Source organism: Palaemon carinicauda, chromosome 2 (assembly GCF_036898095.1).
Source record: "Palaemon carinicauda isolate YSFRI2023 chromosome 2, ASM3689809v2, whole genome shotgun sequence".
NCBI classification, from domain to species: domain Eukaryota; kingdom Metazoa; phylum Arthropoda; class Malacostraca; order Decapoda; family Palaemonidae; genus Palaemon; species Palaemon carinicauda.
In genome coordinates this window covers 127,061,516-127,089,064 of record NC_090726.1, presented here as the reverse complement: position 1 = coordinate 127,089,064, position 27,549 = coordinate 127,061,516, and the positions used below count along the sequence as shown (strand labels likewise).

The 27,549-nt window shown below is 43.7% G+C and overlaps 1 long non-coding RNA gene across 4 annotated transcripts in view; it reads left to right on the top strand.

The window, feature by feature from the left end:
• The window catches only part of LOC137626776 (uncharacterized), a 330,037-nt gene that overhangs the window by 147,083 nt on the left and 155,405 nt on the right, over window positions 1-27,549 (top strand). For all 4 annotated transcript variants that reach the window (XR_011041090.1, XR_011041089.1, XR_011041088.1 and 1 more), the window contains exon 3: window positions 15,403-15,682. This is a non-coding gene — a long non-coding RNA (uncharacterized lncRNA). The remainder of the gene's footprint in view (window positions 1-15,402; window positions 15,683-27,549) is intronic.

Here is a 27,549-nt window from a genome sequence, read left to right as displayed (position 1 = left end):
CGCCAACGCCCTCCTGCTCGCCCACGCTCTTCTACGCGCCAGCGCTCTCCTGTGCCTCAGAGACCACCTGTGCGCCAGCGTTCTCCAGCTCGCCAGCGCACTTCTGCTCCTGCTACGCGCAATGCGCGCCATCGGTCTCCTGAGTGTCAACGATCTCCTGCTCGTCAGCGCACAACGGCTCGCCCAGTTCCTGATGCGCGCCCACGATCTCCGGATCTGGGCGCAGGCAGGGACACTGTCCCTGCTCCTCCTCGCCGAGGTTCACCTACGCGCCAACCATCGCTTGCGCGCCATCGCGCGCACTCTCCTGTGCGCACTTCAAAGCCACCCCGAGTTCCTGCACGGCGCGCCCACGAGATGTCTCCTGAGCCCACCCACGAGCGTTCGCCCTTGCGCAAATCATCGCCTTCTGGTCCTGCGCCCCAGCTGGTTCCCTCGGAACGCGCACCTGCGCGCCAGCGATCTCCTGCGCGCCAGCGACCTCCTGCACGCCCGCTCGATCCTTCGCCTGCGCGCAAGCGCTCTCCTACGTGCCAATGCGCCCCTGCACCGGATCGCCACAGGTCTCCGACACGCCCGCGCGCTAACTCGCCTGTGCGTAGTCGTTCGCCTGTTCGCGCTACGCGCCATCGCTCGCCAACGCGCCGTCGCTCTCCAACGCGCCGACACTCGCCAACGCGCCATCGCTCGCCAACGCGCCATCACTCGCCAACGCGCCACCGATCGCCTACGCGCCACCGATCGCCTACGCGCCAGCGCTCTCCCTTGCAGCCGCGCGCACCCTCACCTGCGCGCCCACGTGCACCTTCGCCTTCGCGCCCACGCGCACCTTCGCCTGCGCACCCACGCGCCCCCCCGCCAGCGCGCCCACGCGCCCGCTCGCCCGCGCGCCCTCTCGCCCGCGTGCCCTCGCAACACCGCCAGCGATTCCCGCCATGTTTCGCAGCGCGCCCAACCGTGCGAGCCGTCGGGGACGTGTGCTTCCAGATCCTCGTCATCGCGATCTCCACCCCGCAAGCGCAGAGCTACGCTAGTCCGGGAGCAGGAAGAATCCTCGGAGAGGTCCACGCAACATTCTTCTTCTTTTCAGGCAGGCCCCGTAGTATCCACTCCTAAGGATCAGCCGATCCCCTTCCCTCCAGCGGGTGTTGCTGACACTGCATCGGTCAGCCGCCAGCCTTGCTTTGGATCAATGATCAAAGCGGTCGTGCTGGTGATGAAGCCGGCCATCGCTGATCTGGGACTGAAACCAACGGCACCCGCTTCCCTGCTGAAGAGAAGGAGAGGAGTGGACTTCGGGGTTACTTCTCCCAGGGTTAAGTTGGCTCCCAAGAAGTCCGTCGGGAAGGCCCCTTCCCCTTTCTCAGACGTTTTCACCTTCCCCTGTGGACAAAGCCTTTCCGTCCTCAGGGGAATCCAGCGAGGTGAGTCGTTCTCCCACGGCACCAATGGGAGGAACCCCACCTCGAGGAAGAGAACCGTCTCGCGTGGAGAGGAGCCCCCAGACTTCTTTGCTTGAGTTCTGTATCCCTCCCAGGAGGGAGCCTAAGGACTCGAAGACTGTCCCCAAGTCTTCCACCCAGATTCGACCGGAGCTACCGAGACCCCAGGAGAACGTCCACGTTTCTCCCCAGGTAGAGCTACTGGGGACAGGAGACCTCGCTGTCAGCCCGCAAGGAGGAGAACAGCACGAGTCGGAGCATGCCTTCTCGCAGGTCCTGAGTTTGATGAGGCAACTCAATGGATTCAAGGACCCGGAGACCCCCCCTCGCTAAGGCAAGGACCCGGTCCTGGACCAGGTCTACGGTACCCAGAAGCTCCCAAAGGCCAGCGCAGCTCTGCCCTGGTCCCAGGGAGTGAAGGGTGCCTGAGACAAGGTTGAGGGCCGGCTCGCCGAACTCGCCTCCTCCAGCCGTTCCTCTACCGGGAACAAACTCCTGCCACCTCCTCACGTACAGCAGAGGAGGTATTTCGAGATTATGAGGGAGTCCGGTTTAGCTCTTCCCCTCCACCACTCCGTGGAAGAGCTCTATAGGGGGATTTCTTTCGAGAAACTCTCCACCCGGCAGGTGACATTCTCAGCTACGGAGATCCTAAGCCAGGAGAAGGTTGCGAAGTGTGCCATGCAGGCCACTTCGTGGCTGGACATCTGGCTGGGGTCTCTGGGCATCCTGTTGCGATCAGAGGACTTGTCCAAGGAGAGCACCAGGAAGGCCCTTGAGACTTTCCTCCTCTCGGGCACGTGCTCCATCGGGTTTTTAGCTCACCAAGTTTTGAACTTGTGGGCTAACTCGATCCTAAAACGTCGGGATGCCGTGACCGAGAGGATCCACTTGAGGGTCCCAGCCGTGGATGTCAGCAGGCTCAGACACTCCTCCATCCTTGGAGAGAGTTTGTTCAAGCCCAAGGATGTAGAACGGACAGCTGAGAGGTGGAGGAAGTCGAATCAGGATTCGCTCCTCCAAAGGCCCCTTACATCTCGGCCCTACAAACCTCCAACTCCTCAACAACAACCTCAGCAGCCTCGTCAGTCTAAGACACAGAGACAGGCTCCGGCAGCGAAGGCCAAGGTGTTTAAACAGCAGCCCTTTCCTGTCAAGGACAAGAAAGGCGGTAAGAATCCTAGGGGGAGCGGCCGAGGCCGTAAACGCTAGGATTGGCAATCCTCCTGCATATCCACCAGTGGGGGGATGCCTACAAAGTTGCGCAAACAGGTGGCAGCAACTCGGGGCCGATTCCTGGACGATCTCTGTGATCAGCCAAGGATATCGCGTCCCGTTCATAACATCTCTTCCTCCCCTGACAGCGAATCCTTTGTCGTTGAGCTCCTATGCCATGGGATCGGTAAAGGGGCTAGCCCTTCGGGCAGAAGTCGAGACCATGCTCAAGAAGGGCGTTCTCCAGGAGGTCGTCGACGGCTTCCCAGGCTTCTTCAGTCGACTCTTTCTTGTAAAGAAGGCGTCTGGAGGCTGGAGACCCGTCATCGACCTCTCAGCTTTGAACAAGTTTGTTAAGTAAACTCTGTTCAGCATGGAGACAGCGGACATGGTCAGACTTGCAGTGAGACCGCAAGACTTCATGTGCACTCGGGATTTAAATGAGGCGTACTTCCAGATCCCAGTCCAACCGTCTTCCAGGAAGTACTTGAGATTCAGCCTAGACAACAAGACCTACCAGTTCAAGGTGCTGTGTTTCGGTCTCTCCACAGCACCTCAGGTGTTCACCAGAGTGTTCACCCTTATTTCTTCGTAAGCACACAGGATCGGCATCCGTCTCCTCCGCTATCTGGACGACTGGCTGATCCTGGCAGACTCGGAGTCGACCCTTCTTCGACACCGAGACAAGCTTCTGGGGCTTTGCCAAGATCTAGGGATCATGGTAAACCTCGAGAAGTCTTCTCTGCTTCCAACTCAACGACTGGTATATCTAGGCATGATATTAGACACCAGTCTCCACAAAGCCTTTCCATCAGACGACAGGATAGCAAGGCTGAGGAGGGTCGCAAGACCTTTCCTCGGACGGGAAGCCCTTCCAGCCTAATCTTGGTTACGTTTCCTTGGTCACCTAGCCTCCCTGGCCTGTCTAGTTCCGAACGGCCGCCTCAGGATGAGACCCCTTCAATGGCGGCTCAAGTCCCAGTGGAATCAAGGCAACGATTCCCCGGACACTCTGGTCCCCATGGGACCCGCGGAACGGACGGACCTACAGTGGTGGCTGACCGACGAAAACCTACGAAAGGGATTGGATCTTCTCGTCCTCCCCCTGGATTTGATGCTGTTCTCGGACGCGTCAAAAGAAGGGTGGGGGGCCCACGTTCTGAACCAGAGGATCTCAGACCTATGGTCAGGATCAGAAAGGTGCCTCCACATCAACCTGCTAGAAATGAAGGCAGTCTACCTAGCCCTTCAACAGTTCCAACAGGTCCTGCCGGGCCACTCTGTGGTGGTGATGAGCGACAACACCACAGTAGTGGCTTATATCAACAAGCAGGGAGGTACCTTTTCACAACAGCTATCCCATCTTGCAGTAGAGATACTGAGGTGGACCGAAGTCCACTCGATTCCACTATCAGCTCATTTCATTCCGAGCAAAAGGAATGTGCTCGCCGACAGTCTGAGCAGGGGTTCGCAGATAGTGAGTACCGAGTGGTCTTTGGATCCTCAAGTAGCCAACAAAGTCCTGACTTTGTGGGGTTCACCGACAGTGGACCTGTTTGCGACAGCTTTGAATTTCAAACTGCGGCTGTACTGCTCCCCAGTCCCGGACCCCAAGGCACTCTGGCAAGATGCCTTCCAACAACGGTGGGACAACATCGACGTCTATGCCTTTCCACCGTTCTGTCTGATGAGAAGGGTGCTCAACAAGACCAGACCATCGGTCAATCTGTCAATGACCTTAATAGCTCCGCTATGGCATCATGCAGAGTGGTTCCCGGACCTTCTGCAGCTCCCGACGGAACTCCCGAGAGAACTCCCCCCACGACACGAGCTACTCAAGCAACCACACTGCAACATCTACCACAAGGCCGTAGCTTCGCTTCGGCTTCACGCCTGGAGACTATCCAGCGTCTCCTCGTTGTGAGAGGCTTTTCGCAACAAGTTGCGGACAGGATGTCTCGACACCTGTGGAAGTCATCCGCAGGGGTCTACCAGGCGAAGTGGAGAGTCTTCTGTGGTTGGTGTCATGGGAGGGGTATCTCTCCCCTCGATGCCACTATTCCAGCAATAGCAGAGTTTCTTGTGTATTTGCGGGAGGAAATGCGCCTTTCGGTCTCGGCAGTGAAAGGCTATAGCTCAGCCTTAAGCTTAGCCTTCAGGCTGAAAGGAATAGACATTTCTTCCTCGCTGGAACTTTCTTTACTCATACGAAGCTACGAGCTAAACTGCCCTCAGTCGGAAGTGAGACCCCCTCCTTGGAACGTGGTTCGAGTCCTCAGGGGTCTTAAGAGACCTCCGTTCGAACCATTACGCCAGGCCTCCGATCGACACCTGACTTGGAAGACGGCGTTCCTGCTTGCTTTGGCGTCAGCCAAGCGGGTCAGTGAACTTCATGGTCTCATACGACGTCGCCCATTCAATGGGATGGGGGGAGGTAATGTTCGGGTTCGTCCCTGAGTTTGTAGCTATGACTCAGAACCCTGGAGTCCCGGACCCACGGTTCGACTCCTTCAGGGTCTCGAGTCTCCGTTCTGTAACAAGTGACCCAGACCATCTGTTACTATGTCCAGTGAGAAGTCTGAGGCGTTATCTGAAGAGAACGGCTGCAGTCCGTCCTCGCGTGCAAGCCCTGTTTGTGAGCACGGGAAGGACAAAGAGGAGGGTCCCTAAGAACGCTATCTCAGCCTGGATCCGAAGGGTCATCCACCACGCCTTGAATCCAGACCCTCCTCCGTCACGTCGTCCCAGAGCACACGATGTCAGAGGCATTGCTACGTGTCTGGCTTTCATGAGAAACTTCTCGGTGACGCAGGTGCTACAAGCTGGGGTCTGGAAGCGTCAAACGACCTTCACAACCCACTACCAGCAGGACGTGACCCACAGGAGCCTTGATAAATTCTCGATCGGCCCTGTGGTGGCTGCACAACAGCTGGTCTAACCTCAGGCTCCTTAATGGACAGGTAGCAGAAGGTTGAGGGCATTGTTACCCGGTTTTAGTCTGTGTGAACGAAAGAGTATGTCTGGCCCTTACTTCTTTCTTCATCCTCCCCCTCTTAATGAGAGAATGCCTTGATGAAGTCATTGAGCTTCAGCACGGCATTTCACTCCCGTGCTGAAACTTGGTGACGGGCAAGAGGGCTCTCAAACTTGGGGAAATTTCTCCCCCAGTTTGAATCTAAATTTCTCTCTTTCACCTTTTTCTTTTTCTCAATATTACTTCGACCTTATCCTAATTTCATAAACTTTCTTTCGTCTTGCTTTCCAAACTCAATGAGAAAAATTTCCCTCATTATATATGTGTATATATTATGTACATATATATTAATTTTTTTATTTATTTTTTTTTTTTCCTATGGCTTGGATGTTTCTCATCCATTGTAGCCACGGCGAAGATGTTCATACATCCTTTATTGCTGCCTGCTTTGATGAGTGGGAGGAGGTGTCACGGTTGGGAGGTGTTTACATTCAAAGCTATATGTGAGAGTATTGGATGATTTCAGCCATCCCGAAGATGGTTTGGACCTTTTTGGCGGAACTATTCTCAAGTGTTGGGTCTTCGGAATCCAGGGGGATCCAATGCTTGGGGTAGGACTCTCGGCTTTTGGCCGGAAGCCCGTCATTACAGATATGGGGAGGATGATTCCATAATTTCTTGGTCTCAGTCCTAACAGGTGGGTTCAGCTTACACCTGTGCCTCTATATCTGTTTTGATGCTATCCTTCGGGTAGGGTATGGAGTGGACCATCTGGGAAGTATACTCTCATTGTGCCAATAGTGGAGAGTGCAAATTTCCTTTCTGACGTGTGATGGCCTAACATTCTCGACCAGGTACATCAAACTAACCCTTTTCTCTCTCTTTCGTCTAATGGATTCTTTAAGCAACGAACCCCCATCCCCTGGATACGCTGACTCTCCCCCGGCACTGTTGACGACCTCTGCCAATTCAATTAAGGAAAATTCTGTTGATGACCTAGGAACAAAAGGACCCCTCTACTATTGTTTCAAAACCAATTAAGTCGGGTAACAAAGGGAAACTAAGAATCCTTCATCTTACCCAAATTCCAATAAATACTGATTATGATATGATATATAAAGCATTTAGATTCTATGGAGTGATAAAAGAAATTAGAATGAAACTTGGAAATGAAAAATGGCATTCATGGATAACTTATAATAATCATGAAGAAGCATTCAATGCAATATGTAACATCAATGATATAAAAATTAATAACCTAAATGTCATGGGTGCCCTATGTGATAAGATACCAAACAGTTTGGATGTATATAGACCTGCTGACTGGTTTGAGAAAGATATCGATTTAACTATGCTCCCCCAAAGAAAGCCAAAACCACCAATGTGGCTTGTTGCCGAGCCTAAAGGGAGTAATGGGAATTATTTTAAAATTAGCAAACTAATTCAGAAAAAGGTAGGAACCATTGCACCAGGTGATATATCTCGCTTTGGGAAAAATAGCTTCCTAATCCATGCAAAATCATACACGCAATCAGTAATACTGTCTAACCTTACGACAAGCAGTGATGAGGATATGTTAGATGTCAAACCCCACCTAAACTTTAGTTACGGAAGGGGAGTAGTCTTCAATAAAGATCTTTACGAATTTACAGAAGAGGAAATACTAGCCATGTGCCTATTAACAGTGTGGAAGGTGCATAAGATTCCTGGGACGTCAATGATTATCCTTACTTTCCAGGATGCTGATGTACCTTTCCACATCGATATTGAAAATGAAAGAATAAAAGTTCGACCTTTTAAACAAAAGCCCTTACAATGCTTCAAATGTTTCAAATTTGGACATCCTTCTAAAGTTTGTAAAAATGAAAAAATGTGTAGCATCTGTGCCAGTCCTTATCATGGAGAGTGTACACTTGAGACCAGCTGTTTGAATTGCAATTCAAACCATAAATCCACTGAGAGGAGCTGCAAGATTTATAAGTTTGAAGAAGCAGCCCTCAACAAATCCAGTGTAGAACACATAAGTGTAGGACATGCCAAAAGACTACTGAAAAAACCAAACAGCTATGCAAAGGCACTGAAATCAAGAGAAAATATACCACAGGAGACATCGAACCCACATAGTGCTGCCAGTATTCCAAGAAAAGAAATACATCATCTAATGATAGTAGAGTTTTACGTGACAAGGTAAGCATATTGCCTTCCAAGGCTTTGCCACTGTGTATTAAAACTGCGACACTGCCCACTTCTATACAAACTTCATCCCCCATTACCAACAATAGTACTAACCTCTCTCAGGCCATGTCCTTGCCTGATTTGATGGAAGTTCCACCCGAAACAGTTACCAGGTGCACCTGTGGTAGGGAAGGTGCAAAAACCTGGTAAATCCTCACCACCTATAAATAGGAAAAGAGAGAGACCTCCATCTCTCTCTCCACCCTCCATTAGAAACGTTAAGGTTATGTCATCAAATAAATTTGATGTTTTGTCTGTTGATGTTTCTAATGAACCAGAAGATAAACTGAATAAATCAGAAATTCAAGTTGAGGTCCACCATCCACCTCAACAAATAGATCAAAAGGATACAAAGAAAAACACAAACATAAAACCCAACATAACAAGACCACCTCTGAAGAAACCTACTGGTAATAATGTTAGATTAAAAACTGCTAATGGGAAGACCTCATCCAAGATGTCTTCCAGAAATAATCCATAGTTTTCTCCTCCATTTTGCAATGGAACTGTCAGGGTTTGAGGGCGAAATATGAAGAACTTAAGCTCCTAATTCATGAGCATTCCCCCATAATTGTATGTCTACAGGAAAGTATGCTTGATTCTAATACTCCTAGTCCTCGAGAGTATGTTAGCTATAGAACACCATATAATCAACAAGCAGGGAGCCATGGCGGAAGTCTCATGTACATTCGTCGAGATGTTCCCCAAATACCTATGTCTATACGTACAACCCTGCAGGCAGTTGTTGTACAAATTGATATAGGGAGAAAATATACAATATGCTCTCTGTACTTACCTCCAAATGATAATATTTTATATAATGATTTAGCAGAGGTCATTCAACAACTCCCTCAACCTTTTCTCTTACTGGGAGATATGAATGGTAGACATCCTTTATGGGGTGATGTTTTGGCCAACACAAGGGGCAATATTATCTCATCAATTGTGGATAATGAGGATGTGGGACTCCTTAATACAGGAGAGCCCACGCACTGCCATGTTCAGACAGGTACTTTGTCATGCATTGACCTTTCAATTGCAAGCTCTAACTGCCTTCTTGATTTTGATTGGAGGACATTAGATGATTGGCATACTAGTGATCATGCACCAATCATTATAAACACCAACAAAGGTCCGCCTTTGCAAAGATCGCCACGTTGGAATCTAGACAAGGCAGACTGGGTTAAATTTTCTGAGCTAAGTGAAATCGAAGGGAGAGCAGAACAGTTTGAAAGTATTGATGATGCCATAGACCTTCTGAATGGAACTCTTCATACAGCAGGAATCAATTCGATTCCCAAAACCACAGGACTATTCAAAAGACGACCAGTCCCGTGGTGGTCCTCAGAATTAACAGCCTTGCACAGAGCCACCAGAAAATCCCTGATTAGATTGCGTAGACGCCGTACTGATGAAAATTTGATATCATACAAAAAGTGTAGAGCACAGTTCCGTCGTGCCATGAAAGAAGCAAGACGCCAATCTTGGGTGGCTTTTGTTTCCTCCATTAATAGTTGAACACCACCATCTTCTGTATGGAGGAAAATAAAAAAAATTGCAGGCAAATTTACCCCGAACCCACCACCAGTGTTGAATGGTCAGTTTGTGACTAAAGGAAATTAAGTTAGCAATGCCCTGGCTGACCATTTTTCAAATGTATCGTGCAAGAGTGTAGCAGCTCCTGGTCACCAGTACAGGAGCATTGAAGAAAAGAAAATTTTAAATTTTGCAACAGGAAGGGAAGAATCGTATAATTCTCCTTTTACTGAAAGAGAACTTGATTCCGCACTCGCTTACTTGCAACGATACAGCTCCTGGACCCGATGGAATTCCATATGCAATGGTTAAACATGTACATTTTAATACAAAGTTATTTATTTTAAGTATTATTAATAGAATATGGCATGATCATAGTTACCCAAGTGTTTGGGAACTAGCCATTATTTTAGCCTTTTTAAAACCCGGTAAGGACAAGTTTTTAGCAGCAAGCTATCGACCTATTGCATTGACTTCGTGTTTATGTAAAATCATGGAAAAGATGGTCAATGTAAGGTTGATGTGGTACCTTGAAAAGAAGGGTATTTTATCACAGATTCAATGTGGATTCAGAAAAATGCACTCAACAACTGATGTGTTAATAAGACTTGAGTCCTCTATTTGTGAAGCCTTTGCTTCCAAACAGCACCATGTGACAGTTTTTTTCGACCTTGAAAAGGCATATGATACCACATGGAGATATGGTATACTTAAAACAATTCATGAACTAGGATTAAAAGGAGAACTACCACTATTTATTCAGTCATTTCTTTCGCGTAGAGTTTTTCAAGTGAGAGTGGGGGAAACTCTATCAGAGAGTAAGTGTCAGGAAGAAGGAGTTCCTCAGGGGAGTGTGCTGAGTGTAACCCTGTTTGCACTAGCAATTAATGGGATATCCTCAGTCATTCCCCAGGATGTTCTCTCAACATTATTTGTGGATGATCTCTCAATATCTTTGCTGGCACTAGAATGGCAATGGTTGAGAGAAAAATCCAACTCTCTATTGATAAAATTATCCAGTGGGCTGACATGAATGGATTTAAGTTCTCGACAAGTAAAACTACCATTGTCCATTTTTGTCGTATCCTGGGAGTACATCCAGACCCGGATATATACATTAAAGGTCAACGGATACCATGTGCAAGTGAAGCTAAATTTTTAGGTTTGATATTTGATTGTAGGCTTACATGGGTTTCTCACTTAGAAGCGTTAAAAGCTAAATGTGTTGAAGCTCTGAATATCCTAATAGTATTGTCCCATACATCAGGGGGGGCAGACCGCAATACTATTTTGAAATTATACAAGGCCTTGATTTTTTCCAAAATTAGTTATGGATGTGAAATATATTCTTCAGCCACCCCAAGCCGGTTAAAAATATTAGACTCGATACATCATGCAGGTATTAGATTGTCTACAGGAGCTTTTAAAACCTCGCCTATCCCAAGTCTCCTTGTTGATGCTGGAGAGTTACCTCTAGACCTTTACCGAATGTCTTCCATTATTCGGTATTGGTTTAGATTGCAAAGACCCCCTAACTCTCTAGCCTTTCAGACTGCAAGCCTTGTAAGACACGCATCATACTTTGAGTTGCACCCAAAATCTCCTCAACCTTATGGCTTTCGGGTGAAGCGATTATTAAATAGTCTGGATATAATTAGAAATAAGGTACTTGTATTCAAGGTATCATCAACGCCTCCATGGAAGTTACCAGAGATATCTTTTTGTAAATAGTATTTTATTGAAGATAAGAAGAATATGTCAGACCTAGAAGCCAGGTCTCTTTTTAATGAACATGTTAAAGAACATAGAGGATCAACTTTTATCTATACTGATGGCTCCAAATCTGATGCTGGCGTTGGATTTGGAGTACATAGTAATGGTTTTAATTGTAGAGGTGCACTTCCTCTGACCGCTTCCATATTTACTGCCGAACTGTATGGCATATTAACCGCTATTGAGAAAATAGCGTTGGAGAAGGATGGTAATTTTACAATTTTTAGTGATGCAAGGATTGTCCTTCAAGCTATAGAAGTTTTTAATTCTAATAACCCTCTAGTTTTAAAGATTTTAGAATGGCTTTTTATTATTGGACGGAGAGGTATAACAGTTCAATTTTGTTGGGTTCCAGCACATGTAGGTGTGTCTGGGAATGAGAAGGCAGATTCACTGGCTAAGAAGGCTGCATCCGAGTTGCTGCCAAGAAGGTATCCCATTCCCTGTAATGATTTCTTACCTGATATCAAGAAATTGGTTTGCAATAAATGGCAACAGCAATGGGATAGCCTAGATGGGAATAAAATGCGAGAGGTAACAAATGACATATCTCCTTGGAGGTATAATATGATGCCCCGAAAATGGGAGACGTCTCTTTGTCGTCTCCGTATTTGTCACACTCGGTTGACACACGAGTTTCTGCTGAAGGGCCAACACCAACCGTATCGTGACGACTGTTTAGTACCTCTAACAGTAAGGGATTTGTTGACCGAATGCCCCAATTATAACAACTTAAGGAATAGATATTTGTTTGAGGCTCGAGGTGAGGGTGGCAGGTTCATCCTTGCCAAGATTCTTGGAAATGATGTGTCCTACCATGCAAGTGGCATTTTTAGATTTATTTCAGAAGCAGGTCTTCTGAAAATATTTAACTTTTATGACATTCAACTTTTATGATTTTAATTGAATACTCTTTTATTTTTTATATTATTTTATTTTTTATTTTTTGTATACTGTACAAATTAAATGTTACCGGCGTCAATGACCTTAGATGCCAGGATGCCTGAAAACTTTAAATCAATCAATCAATCTTCATCCTCCCCTCTCTTGGGGAAAGCAGTATCCTGGGTTCTCTGCATAGCTGACCTCGAACCTCTACAGGTAAACCATGCTCCCTTGTGTTCCTAGTATTAAGATAATACTGTCGCGTCCCCCATACCCTGACGAGGTGGTATTGGGAACGTCCTAGCCTAGATTTCCATCTAAAGGACTTCAGGTCAACTTCCTAGGACGAGTCACAGTTCATTCCTTCACACACAAGCTTATGTAGGCCGCACGTTCCATGCGAAGCAAGGAACTTGCGAGGTCCAGGGACTCTTTCTCGACGTGCTACTCACTCTGTTTCTGAGTCCCCGGGTAAAAACCAAAGCCAGTAAGGCCGAGACTTTCCTCCCCACCTAAGGGGTAAGTCACCCCATGTAAATAGCGTGGTTTGTATTTCGGTTACGGAACAAATGACAAATTCGGAGATAATTTGTATTTTTCCTAACCATACAAACCTTAGCTATTTACACATATTTGCCTGCCAGCCCTGTCCCCCAAGGCAAGTCCTACCTCTAAGTGAAGTGAAGCAGTTCACCGGTGTTTGAGGGGGGGAGGGGTAGCTAGCTACCACTCCCCCTACCCCCTTGCTAACTAGCGCTCGTCATTTCAGCTACGGTGAAAGTAAAACCCAATGTAAATAGCTAAGGTTTGTATGGTTATGAAAAATACAAATTATCTCCGAATTTGTCATATTAAGCTAATACTGTCACGTCCCCATACCCTGACGAGGTGGTATTGGGAGAGTCCTAGCCTAAAGTTTCCATCTAAAGGACTACAGGTCAACTTCCTAGGATGAGTCACACTTCATACCTTCACACACAGCTCACGTAGGCCGCAGCCCTTGCGTAGCGAGGTTATAGCAAGGTGCAGGGACTCCTTATTGTTGAGTGCTGACACACTCAGATACTGAATCCCCGGGCAAAGCCAAAAGCCAGTACTGGCCGGGACTTTCCACCCTTCCTAATGGGTGAGTCACCCCTATTAAATAGCATGGTTTGTATGTCAGTTACGGAACAAATGACAAATTCGTAGATAAATTGTATTTTTCCTAACTATACAAACCTTAGCTATTTAATCAAACTTGCCCGCCAGCCCTATCCCCCTTGAAGTCCTACCTCTAAGCAAAGTGAGCTCAAGCACAGGTGTGTGTGAGGGGGGGTAGCAAGCTACCCTCCCTACCCGCCGCTAACTAGCGGTGGGGTAGTAAACCCTCGTTAAAATTCTAATGGCTCGTCATTTCAGCTACGCCGAAAGTAATAACCCCTATTAAATAGCTAAGGTTTGTATAGTTAGGAAAAATACAAATTATCTACGAATTTGTCATATCTGAAAAGTTTTGGGAAAAAGATGTTCATATCTCGTGGAGTAGGAACCAAACTTGGGAGATCTGTGGACTTGCTTATCAATGTCTTGATTTCCAAGTGTCTTAGAATTACATTGTTGTCATTGTCACAAGGTCACACAAGTGAAGGAATGAACAGCAAACAGGAATACTGTACTGTCCAACAGAAACAAGAATGTGGATATTGGCAAGTTTGCACAGAACTAAAAGCTGCAGTTATCAGGAAACAACTGTAAATCTTCCTTAATGTCCCTAAAAGAAAAAAAGAAAACAAAATTAAAACAGCCTGTTGAGGGTGTTGAAAGTACTGTATGTCGGTATTAGCCGCTGACGGAAAATAAAGTGGGTGATCAGAGTCCTGTCGGGTGGCCGGAGTTTACCCTCCACTCTCTAGATAACTACCGCCACCTCATCAAGTTTTAACACCCGTATCTAGCTTTGCTGAAAGCATACACCTATTAAAAGGCGAAGGTTATCAATTTAGAAACAAAGAGGTGTCAAGAGCCATTTATTTTCGGCTTTGCGAGACAAGACCTTTGATTAGGTTGAGGTACCAGCTTGAACTAGAGCTCACAAAGTCATGGGTATTGATCCCACTTTAGACTGAAGGTTAACAGTGTTGGATAGGTGATGAAGGAGTTTGGAAGCACCAAACAACCTTCGCAGCCTTATAATTAAGGGAGCACACCTATAAGTCCTTCAACACTTTTGTCCTTGGCCTTGTTGTACTGTACTAGCTTTAAAGTTGCATAACCAGTCCAGCTCCCATAAGAGACAGGAAGCATATCGTTTATGGCAACATGTTCGATGTAAGTCTGTAGGAAAGGTAGAATGACTCTCCCTCTTACTTCTTATTTCCTTCCCATCATTTGGGGTCAAAGCATTCATACCATTACACAATGGATCTGACATTTATGCAGGCAGGATTCATTTTTGGGTGTTATACTTTGCAGACCAGATATGTAAGTAGTAGTTCTTACCAATCCTCCCTTAATGAGTGAGAGGATGGTAGAATGTATGCCAACCCATTGGTCATCTTGTGTCAGGTTTTTTTTATTCAAAACAGCTTCTCCTTTTCGGGGGAGAAAGGTTCCTTCATCAACCAAGTGCCAGGTATATAACCAAGAACTGGCTAGGGCCTATCAACCTACTCGTCCTTAGGTTAAGGTGATTTCAGGTTGCTGGAGTGATCTCCTACACAAGAATACAGAAGTAGTCAGACTGGCATATTCCAGGGAAGATAAAGATATGACCAGTTCAGTTCTAGGGAAACTTCCTACCTTCCAAAATGTCAGTCTCCATATTTTAAAGTACAGAAGATTTGTATATATATAGGAACAAATAAATCTTAATGGTGGTTTGTATTTTTCATAGCTATACAAACTTAAGTCTTTTAAAGTTAAATTTCCCATCTCAGTCTCGAGCAAAAGTCAAAAGTGATGAGTCTGACAAAAGGGTGGGTGGGGCCACTTGGTCACACTCACCACCTTTTATTAACTACCTCTTATGATTTCAATGGCTGTTTCAGCTCTGCTTAAGATGTTTCCTATTCTAAAGAACTCAGAATTATATAGTTAGAAAAAATACAAATCGCTTTTAAAATGTTATGTCTCCAACATTATGTAGTGTATGTTAAAAAATCCTCATAAATGTTAAGGTCAAATTGTGCAACTGATAACATATACTGTAGATACAAAAACTGGAAACACCATCAAAAGAAGTTATGTACAGTGTCTTGATATATAGGGCTGGTGATGAAATTTAGAAATAAATGTAGTAAGCTGTGCTCTCTGTGTTGAATGAACAATAACTAATAATGATGAACTTTTTGCCTATTGCAGTACTTTGCATCCACACCTGTAGTGTACCCACAATTGTGGAGTTGTGGAGTGAGCAACGAGGAATCAGGAATTTACATTAGACATAAAATATGAACGCAGGTAGTGGTAAGAACATCCCCGATATAACGGGAATGACCAGCCTGAAAGTGAGCAATATTTCTCCAGAAACGATAGCTGAGGATTTAAAACGTTTATTTGAAAAGTTCGGGGAAATAGGAGATGTCTACATCCCGAAGAATAGGGACCGAACCTGGGAGATCCGTGGATTTGCTTATGTCAGGTAACTACCTTAGACTAGATTAATTTAATTATTTATATATATATATATATATATAAGTATTACCCAGCATTTTGCTAAACATTGTTAAAGTGCAATTGTTCCGTAACTGGAATACAAACCACGCTATTTATTAGGGGTTATACTTTCGGCGGGGCTGAAATGACGAGCCATTAAAATTTAGTGAGGGTTAACTACCCACACCGCTAGTCAGCGGGGGTAGGGTGGGGTAGCTTGCTACCACCCGTTCACACACCTGTGATTTAGTCACTTTGCTTTTGGCTTGGATCGAGAGCGGTTGTCTCCTCTCTCCCTCCTCGCCTATTCTGGACTGCCATTAATTTTTGTCTTTTACTTACTTTTTCTTATACTTGTATATATATGAAAACATTCTTAATGTTTATGCATATATATGTGAATAGAAATGTGGTAAGTTTCCTTTTCAGTGTTTGTGCTGTGGGTGTGACACATATACTACAACGTCACTTGCATAGTAGCAAGGCCAGCACAGTTCCACTTCGTGGGGAACGACCTCTCCCTCTCTGGTCCATCGATCTTCCCGTCGGCATATAACCGTTAACTTGGCCGCCGCAGGGGAATCGTCATCGCCTGGACCCTCTTCATTCAACTACTGTCTTCACCTTTCCTTTTTTCCTACAGGAAACATGGATTCTGAGCGAAGGGAATGTGGCCTTTCAAAGGTTGACTATGGTTTCTCTCTTCTCAAGGTCGTTCACCTTTACAAATACAGCATACTATTGGGGAAGCTCCTTTCCCGTGCGCGGGTTAAGTTGCTCTTCCGATTGTTTGTCTCAATTATTTTTAGTGAAAATATAATTGTATTTTAACTTTTCAGCTTTCTCCGTGGGGAACACTTCCCTTCGGAGGGTCAGTGGTTCTCACTATTAGTGAATATTCTTAGCTGATTTAAATAATCGTAATTCTGTCTTTATTACAGTTACTCCGCTCCCCCTTCTCCCGTGGATGTCGACTGGGGAAGGAAGGGCGCAATACTTAATTTTATGCTTTCCCCTCTTCGGAGTTCCTCCTGGGGAATTTGTTAAATAATTAATTTTTTGTTGGCGCAATACTTAATTTATGTTGTTCCCTCGGGGTTCCTCTTCGGAGTTCCTCCCTAGGGAATTTCTGTGAATTATTTAATTTTATTTTTTCCCAGTTAACTATGCAGTTTTTCTTCGTTCGACTAAGAGTGCCAACGAAGCAGAGCTGTTCTGTTCATGCGTGGGGAATCTGCTGTCACTGCCGTCCCTCAGAGGACGTCGTCATGGGCGTCATCCCTTCTCTTAGAAGTACTCCCGTGACAACATGACCAGCACTTCATTATTATTATTATTATTATTATTATTATTATTATTATTATTATTATTATTATTATTATTATTACTAGCCAAGCTACAACCCTAGTTGGAAAAGCAAGATGCTATAAGCCCAAGCGCTCCAACAGGGAAAAATAGCCCAGTGAGGAAAGGAAATAAGGAAATAAATAAATGATGAGAATAAATTAACAATATATCATTCTAAAAACAGTAACAGCATTAAAACAGATATGTCCTATATAAACTATTAACAACGTCAAAAACAGATATGTCATATATACTGTAAACAATAAAAAGACTCATGTCAGCCTGGTCAACATAAAAACATTTGCTCCAACTTTGAACTTTTGAAGTTCTATTCCTTCAACTACCCGATTAGGAAGATCATTCCACCACTTGGTAACAGCTGGAATAAAACTTCTAGAATACTGTATAGTATTGAGCCTCATGATGGAGAAGGCCTGGCTATTAGAATTAACTGCCTGCCTAGTATTACGAACAGGATAGAATTGTCCAGGGAGATCTGAATGTAAAGGATGGTCAGAGTTATGAAAAATCTTATGCAACATGCATAATGTACCAATTGAATGACGGTGCCAAAGATTAATATCTAGATCAGGAATAATAAATTTAATAGACCGTAAGTTTCTGTCCAACAAATTAAGATGAGAATCAGCAGCTGAACACCAGACAGGAGAACAATACCCAAAACAAGGTAGAATGAAAGAATTAAAACACTTCTTCAGAATAGATTGATCACCGAAAATCTTGTGAGACTTTCTCAATAAGCCAATTTTTTGTGCAATTGAAGAAGACACAGACCTAATGTGTTTCTCAAAAGTAAATTTGCAGTCGAGAATCACATCTAAAATTTTAAAAGTCATACAAATTTAAAGAAACATTATCAATACTGAGATCCGGATGTTGAGGAGCCACTGTCCTTGACCTACTTACAATCATACTTTGAGTTTTGTTAGGATTCAACTTCATACCCCATAATTTGCACCATGCACTAATTTTAGCTAAATATCTATTAAGGGATTCACCAACCCAGATCTACATTAAGGGGATGGAATTGATGCAAAAAGAGTAGCATCATCTGCATATGCAACAAGCTTGTTTTCTAGGCAAAACCACATGTCATGTGTATATAGTATGAAAAGTATTGGGCCAAGAACACTACCCTGTGGAACACCGGATATCACATTCCTATACTCACTATGGTGCCCATCAGCAACAACTCTTTGAGATCTATTACTTAAAAAATCAATAATAATGCTAACAAACGATCCAACCACTCCCAACTGTTTCAGTTTGAAAACAAGGGCTTCATAATTAACACGGTCAAAGGCAGCACTCAAATGAAGGCCAATCATACGAACTTCCTGACCACAATCGAGGGATTTCTGTACAGCATTGGAGATTGTAAGAAGGGCATCACATGCTCCAAGGCCTTTACGAAAACCAAATTGCAAACTAGGGAGTAGGTGATTACCTTCAGCAAACCTATTAAGACGTTTTGCCAGAAGACGTTAAAAAACTTTAGATAATATGGGAGTTATGGAAATTGGGCGGTAATCATTGGGACTTGAGCTACCACAAACACATTTACATAGAGGAGTAACATTACCAATTCTCCAACAAGTGCTAAAAGCTCCTCTTCTTGCTAACTTGCGCAAAGTAACAGATAACTTTGGAGCTAAGAAATCTGCTGTCTTTATAAAAAACAAAGGAAAAATATCATTTGGGTCTACACCTCCACAAGCATCAAGGTCCATCAACAGAGCTTTAATCTCACGAGATCGAAAAGCTAAACTAGTTAGTTTAGCCTCAGGAAAACAGGAATGAGGAAGTTATAGTTTTTCATTAATCTGTTTACTGTCAAACACATCAGCCAAAAGGGTTGCCTTTTCCTTTGGACAGTGAGTGACTGAGCAATCTGGTTTAAGTAAAGGAGGAACTGTTGCATCTACACCAAAGAGTGCAGATTTAAGGGTAGACCACCATTTATTTTCATGAGTTGTACCAGAAAGGGTTTCTTTTATGGTTAAATTGTATTCCTTTTCAGTTGAGGCATAAACTCTCTGAGCAAAAGCTTGAAGCTGAGTATAGTTGTTCCAGGGCAAATCTGATCTGTTACCCTTCCAAAGGTGATAGGCCTCCTGCTTCCCCAAATAAGCACGTCTACAATCATCATCGAACCATGGTTTGTCCTTCACTCAGTACCTTAGCACTCGAGAAGGGATACGCCTATCAATTATGTTGACTAGATTCTCATTCAAAGGGACAACAGGATCTACACTACTATATATTTGTGACCAATTCAAGCACAAAAGATCATGCAAAATCCTATTTCTGTCTGCTTGGGATTTCATATAAATTTTACAAGAGTATGATATATCAGGGACAGGCTGCTCAGTCTTCACTACTAATGAAATTAAGGCATGATCAGATGTCCCGACTGGAAAACCAACCTTACTAGTTATAACGCCAGGGGAGTCGGTGTATACGAGGTCCAAGCAATTACCAGACCTGTGAGTAGCTTCATTTATGATTTTCTCACAGCCTGATTCAGAGGTAAAGTCTAAAGCTCTTAAGCCATGGCGATCGGTAGGAGAGATAGAACGTAATCACTCCCTATGGTGAGCATTAAAATCACCAACAAAGACAAAAGAAGCCTTTCTATCATCTTCTTGTATCTTAGCCATAATGGTAAGAAGACAATCGAAGATAGAATCATCCATGTCTGGATTCCGGTAGATCGAACACAAATAAAAGTTGTTATGCATGCCACAAACTTTTATTACCTGAATCTCATGACATCCACATTGATAGCAGGACTTATGGGAAGCAGGGTACTCGGTCCTAATATACACCGCCAGTTCCCTAGCCCTAGGGATGGCATCACGTTTCAACATTATTGGCTTCTTAAAACCAGTTATAAGGAGCTCAGATGAGTGCCTCATATTAGAAACCAAAGTTTCTGAGCACAAAAGAATATCATACTGTCTGGACGCAACTGTAAGGTCTTGGATATTTGCATCAAGACTACAAATATTGCAATAGAGAAGACGACATTGACGAAATCTAGGACGTACTGGTCCTGGATTTCGCTCAATGTCTCCAGACAGCATAAGAATTAATAGAAATAAAAAAGAGACATCATACTTGAAAACTAGATTAACAAGAATTATAACAAAAACAATATGTACAGTATTATAAATAAAGTGATTGATGATACCCATAGACTATAGTAAAAAGTCGGAAAAACTGGTCAACATGGAGGAGCCGATACACCATGCAAGGCTAAATACCCTCCAGGAAAGCCACTTCAACTGAAGGGAGGACAGTTAGAATGGTTTTGAAAAGAAAAAGAATCAGAAAAAGGAAAAGACAACCTCTTGATAAACCACCAGACATCCATGGCCCTTCTATTAAGGGTATTGGCCTGGTGTAATTTTGGCGATATTGGCTGAAATTCGCGAAAATTCCCTCTGTTGCCAAGCGCAAGATGAAATCGTTACGAAGCCTTTTAAACGGTTTAAAGGGCAATTTAAAGGACCTACCTGGTAAAGGATTAAAGGGCTGGGTAGGCGTAACCTTAGCATTTTCTTTTTTCGTTCTTCCTCGAAGTATTTATTTCTTTTTATTATATTTTTATTTGTTCGTCGTACGATATGTTTTCCCGATAGTTGGCATCTCCCTATGATCATGGCGAAAACAGACAGTTTTAGCTAGATATATAGTGTGTGATTGTGCCCGCTTGTATTTTCAAACAGTTGCATCACTTTTTCGAATTATTGAATATAATTTTGATTTATATATACTACCAAAATGCCTTTAAGGAAGTTTAGTAAGCGAAGGGAATCAAGCTCTCGCAATATCAAGGCTTATAACGAAAACAAAAACATAAACAAACACCATGTGCTCAGCACGTGTGAGAATGACCTCGCGAGTCTTTCCTATAGCGAAGCTGCTTCGAGTGAATTCTATTATTCCCTTGCTCAAATATATCAAGGTGATGATGATGGAACTGATGATTTTATTTTGAAGTTATCTGATGATGATGAGGAGGAGAAGGACGAAGAAGAGAAGGAACATTTTCGAAATGTAACATCTGTTCATGATGCAATAGATGATGGTGTGTTATCGGGAGCCAAACTACGAAATTCTTTATTGAGTGGTTTTGTAACTGAAAAAGAAAAGCTCCTAAGTGAAAGCAGTGGTGGGGAAATAGTTTTATTACCCTTGGAAGTTTTGAAAGACGCTTTTAGTTTGACATATTGTGGGCAGTGTGAAAGCAACATAACACTCGAAGTTGATAAAAACAGTTTTGATGTTGACTTGAAACTAAAGTGTCTGTGTGAAGAACCGTCTGTTTTCAAACATACAAAAGTGAAAGAAAATTATGACACGAGTCAAGACTTCAGCGTCGACAATCTTCCATGCAAAAGGATCATCAAGGAGCTGTCCCTTTGGGCCGATGCCCACACCATGTTGGAGTTCGAACAAGGGCTAAGACCTCAGGTCTTCATTTGCACAGTGGACCTAAAGGACACTTACTCCCAGGCCCAAACCATCCATCTAGGAAGGTTGGAAGATTCAGTTTAGACAAACAAGAAACACCAGTTCAAGGCACTGTGCTTCGGTATTTCCACTACACCCATCCTGGTCTCACAGGATTGGCTTCTGTCTCCTCTCTCTCGGGACGACTGACTGACCTTAGCAGACTCAGTGGCAACCTTGCATTAACACTGGAACTTCTGAAGTCTTTTTTACCAAGATCCAGTGATCAGGGTAAACCTACGGAAGTCTTCCCTACTTCCCTCCCAGGAGTCTGGTGTATTTGGGAATGATTTTAAACACCAATCTCCACAAAACCTCCTCGAAACGAGAACGACTTCCATTCCAAGAGACTTGAGTCGGAAAAAAGAAGAAAGGAGGGACCATAGTGTACACCACACGACCTCAGCCATCTGGACAGAGCCCGAAGGTACCTTCACTTAAATCTCTTAAGAGATTAAGGGCAACTTTCCGGTCCTTCAGCAGCCTCATTGGTTCGTAACAGACCACTCAGTGATGTGATGGACGACACACCACACACCACATAGAGATTCACACCGACAAGCAAGAAAGAACTTGCTTGTAGCCTCTTCCCATCTAATAGTATAAACATTAAGATAGACCAAAGTCTGTTCGGTACCACTATCAGCCCGCTTCATTCCAGATGGAAGAACGTGTTCGCCGACAATCTGTGCTCAGCATCTCAGATAAGGTATACCGAATGGACTTTGGATCACCATGTAGCCAACAAAGTCTCGACTTTACGAGGTCCTCCAACTAGGGAGTCTGTTTGCAACGTTCCTGAATCTCGGGCTACCGTTGCTCACCAGCCCTAGACCCCAAGGCTCTCTGGCAACAACGGTGGGTACAACAATGATGTTTACGTCTCGTCCCTGTTTTATCTGGAGAAGGGCACTCAACAAGGCTAGAACATCGGTCAACCTCTCAAGGACTCTCCTAGCTCCGCTATGGCATTATGCAGAACGGTCTCCAAACCTTTTGCAGCTCCTGATATTGTCTCGAAGAGAACCCTCTCCACATCACAGACAACCCACTTCGACACTTACCACAAGATATAGCTTTGCTATGATTGTACGCCTGGAGACTACTTAACACCTCTTTGTGATAAGGTTGTCTAGATATCTGAGGAATTCCTCAGCATCAGTCTACCTGGCAGTATCGCGTCTTGTGTGGTTTGTGTCATGCGAAAGTGTCTCTCCACTCGATACCTCGATTCCAGCAATAATGGAATCCTCGAGAATATACAAGATAAAGATGATCACTCAACTTTGATCCTTCAATTTCAAACTGGAAGAAAGGGACACCCTCTCATCGTTAGACTTTTCCTAACTCATACGGACTTACAACTTGCCTTTCCCCAGTCGGAATTGAGACCTTCCTCTCAGAACATGGTTCAAATCTCCGATCCCTAAAGGGACCTCCTTATGTTCCACTTCACCAGGCAACAAATTTTCTCCTGATTTAAGAACACAATGTTCCTACACACTCGGACAGCAACCATACGAGTCAAGGAACTTCATGGTCTCTCTTTCGACATCGCCCATTATTGAGAAGGGTGAAAGACAATGTTCAGTTTCGTCCCTGAGTATGTCGCCAGACACAGTCTCCAGAGGTGACGGATCCTACACAAGTCTCAACTAGGTAACGGACGATCCAGATCATCCGTTACTGTACCCAGGGTAAGGTATGAGACTTTACCTAAAGAAAAAGACAACAGCCTGCCCGGGTCCCTCCTCTTGTCAGCACTGGGAGAGACTAGAGGAGGATCACTGAAACATCTTCTCGACATGACGACTCACAGTGTCAGGGGCATATCTATGCCCCTGGTCCTTCTTGGCAGATTACTCTGTGACACAGGTTTTACAAGAAAGGATGTGAATGCTCCATGTGACTTTCACAACCTTTCTCCTGCAAGACGTGACCCACAGGAACTCGATACGATCTCTATCGGTCCGGTGGTGGCTGCACAACAGCTGGTTGTATACCTCAAGCTCCTTATTGGACAAGTAGCAGAAGGTTGAGGGCACTGTTACTCGGTTTTAGTCTGCGTGAATGAAAAGATTTGACTGGCTCTTATTCTTTTCTTCATCCTACCCTCTCGTGGGGAAAGCAGCATCCTGGGTTCTCTGCATAAGCTGACCTCAAACCACCGCAGGTAAACCATGCTCCCTTGTGTACTTAGTATTAAGCTAATACTGTTGCGTCCCCATACCCTGGCGAGGTGGTATTGGGAAGTCTTGGTAACGTCAGGTTTTTCCTACATAGACTTGGAATAACTTTACCTAGACAGTCACACTTCTGCACGTCTCAACACACAGCTTGCGTAGGCCGCGGACCTTGCGTAGCAAGGTTTAGCGAGGGCAGGGACTCCTTATTTTTGAGTACTAACATGCTCAGATAAGGAGTCCCCGGGCAAAGCCAAAAGCCAGATTGTCAGGTACGTCCACCCTTCTTAATGGGTGAGTCACCCCTAATAAATAGCGCGGTTTGTATTCCAGTTACGGAACAAATGACAAATTCGTAGATAATTTGTAATTTTTCCTATCTATACAAACCTTAGCTACTGTATTTATACAAACTTGCCCGCCATCCCTATCCCCCTTGAAGTCCTACCTCCAAGCAAAGTGACTAAATCACAGGTGTATGAACGGGAGTGGTAGCAAGCTACCCCCCCTACCCCCGCTAACTAGCGGTGTGGGTAGTTAACCCTCGCTAAATTTTAATGGCTCGTCATTTCAGCTCCGCCGAAAGTATAATCCCTAATAAATAGCTAAGGTTTGTATAGTTAGGAAAAATACAAATTATCTACGAATTTGTCATCTTTGTTAATAATCTTTAAATTAGAAAATTTGTAGTGGGTTTACATTACTAGCCCTCCTATCTTAGAACTTGAGATCTACTTCTACACTAAATGGTCGCCCAGAGGCTGCTATCCTGAAACCGTCATTCTTGTCTTGTCAGCCTTTATATTTACTTTCCTTTTGTGGTTAAGCTGCTGTGGGGTTCCACTAGACTTTACTGTAAAGACTAAAACAGGGAATTCAATATGACAAGATATACCTAAGAAATTTGCTCCTAAGTTTATCTAAACCTTTTGTCCTTTATAATAAGGAATGACCTCAGTGCCAACTGAAATGACCATTGAATTCATTAATGAGGTAGTTAATGAACTACTTTTGTCACAACCAGAATGTGTATGGATGCACTGTTGTTACCTTACAAAAGCCTTTCATTTTTTTTCTTATACTTTTCATCAGGGGGATAACTGTTTGGATTCGCATTGATTAGGGATGTTACTCAATTTGAAAAATGCAGTGGAAAAAGATTGCCACTGCAGTGAATTTATGGCAAGACTGGCGGTAGACCCACAATCTTTCTGCACTTTTTGTAGGGGACATCATTGTTTGCAGTCATACCCACGTGTCGAGTGCAGATTGTGGCCTCCCGTTCAGTGGCAGGCTTACGGACTGATGAGTAAAAAAATTGCTGAGTTCCCTGTGGTCAATTGTGTCAGTGCTGAAGATGATGCCAAACAAGCTTTATTGCTCCTTTCTATCACTATTGAGTTTACCTGCTGCTTAGACAACTGTGCATAGGACCTTGGCTTGATGCCTAGGAAGTAAAATTTATAGCAGGAGCGGGGAGATCTCTGAATCGCATCAGTGAGTCTTTCAGGTTTTAGTGGAGTTTGGAGTTCCCCAATGATCGTTACAATCCCGCAGGCACTGGAAGCTCTCTTGTTGCCATGCAGACTGCTAAAGGTAAGTTTGACCCAAGTCTTGCAGTTAGGCATTCTATATCTTTTTCAGGGATCTGGTATCTAAAGCCGGCCATACAGGCAGAGGACTGGCAGTATGGTTTGTCTTGTGGGACTGAAGCGGTGCTCCTGTCCTGTGAAAAATGCCCACACATGCTATGGACTTGCCTGTTTAGCTCAAGAGGATTGGGCACCCAGGATTACATGGTTACATTTTTTGGTACTCGTGTACCAAATTTGGTACATTAGGGGGTATCAAATACAACTGATACAACTAATTTTGAAAATGCCAAATTTGATACTTTTTACATTCTTTATTTTTCACTTAATATAAATCTATGAGATCTGACTTAAAATAGTATGAAGGAATGTGATAGGCATTTTCTATCGGTTTCTATAAAGGCCTATGTCCACTACGGTGCTAATGTACTTACTTCTCTTGAAGTCATTATAAGACTACCTTTTCTATTAATCCCTTTTATTCCGAGAATCCAGATGTCTCCTAGGAGAAATATACTAAAAGGATTTTTGGACCTTTTTGGAGATTATCTCGTTCTGATGCACTACTACACATTTAATTAGGCATACCTATTTTCATGTTAATTTATAGACATTTGAAAAGGATTGTGTTTATGTAGACAGAGAGAAAATTTGGCAGATATACATACATAAGTTACAAAAATTAAATTTTCAGCAGCTACTTGATTTATCATTTATCCATGTTTTAGACCCTTGTTTTTCCCCATGCAGAGTATTCATAGCACTGAATCGGAATATCAAATTTTTTTCCCTTTGTATCGGTATCTGTTTATTATCAAAATACCAGATACTATTGCATGACTAAGGCAGAATACTGTGTGTGTTTAAAGACAAAGTATACTATGACAAGGAAGTGAAATTTAAGTAAATCATAACTTGATGAATGAAAATGAGGGAAACCCTAAAATAAAGAGCAATGCAATGCAAAATATTATAAAGTTGTTATGGAAATAGACAGTGTGGCAGAAAGTAAATTTCAAATAATAAAAAAAAATAAATATAAGTTACCCTACTGACAAGATTATAAGAAAATGTTATATTGAATGTTAATGACAGATTTCTATTACTTTAAATGAAAAAAAGATCATCAAATAATGTTGTATATGCAAAATTATTATTATTATTATTATTATTATTATTATTATTATTATTATTATTATCATTATTATTCTATATTGAGTGGATAAAATATTGTTCTGGTTTATCATTGTGAATTGACTAAAGACTGGAATACCTTACTGTAGTTTAGATACTATAAGCCCAAGGGCTTCAATAGGGAAAAGTAGCCCACTGAGGAAAGGAAATGAGGAAATAAAAAACTAAAAGAAAAATAATTAAAAATTAAAATACTGTAACATAATTTAAGAATATTAAAATAGAACGGATTTTGAGTGAAGCGAAAAATCTATTTTTGGGTGAAATAGCCATGTCGTCTTGATGGAAGCTAGTGTTAGTAGCTTCCTAAGGGATTTATGTACTACAGTGATATTCCCAGAGAATTTTACCTTTAGGTCTCCAGAATTCTAACTCCTATCCCTAAACATTTCTCTCAAGGATATCACATAATGTCAGGGGACGTATTCTTGACACGCCACATAGCAATCTGCGCCCCGAATAGTGTTTACGCTTCGAGGGGGAAAGTGGCGGAATTAGAAGGGGAGCCGTATCAAGGTTACCCTGGTTCCCATACTACTATTGAGTATCACAACAGCGCCATATCCAAGATGGCGGACATTCCTTGTAGCATTGAGCATGGTGCTACAGAAACAGTAGTTTCGGGAGGGATTCTGTGAAGATCTTTTCTTTTAGAAAAGAAGGGTGGGTCCATCAGGACAACATGGCTATCTCACCCAAAAATAGATTTTTCGCTTTGCTCAAAATCCGTTTTTTGGGCTCAAGCCATGTCGTCCTGATGGAAGGTTCCTTTAGTAGCTTCCTAGGGTATATTTAACTACAGTGGATATTCCCAGAGAATTAAACTAAAGGTTATCACAGAATTCTAACTTCTGGTGCGAGTACCCTAAAGGTTTCTCTCTAGGATATCGTATATCAACAGGGGACGCATGTATTAACACGCCACATAGCTATCTGCACCCCATATAGAGTTAACACTTCGATATGGGAATGGGCTGAGTAACTGAGGAGCTGTTCCA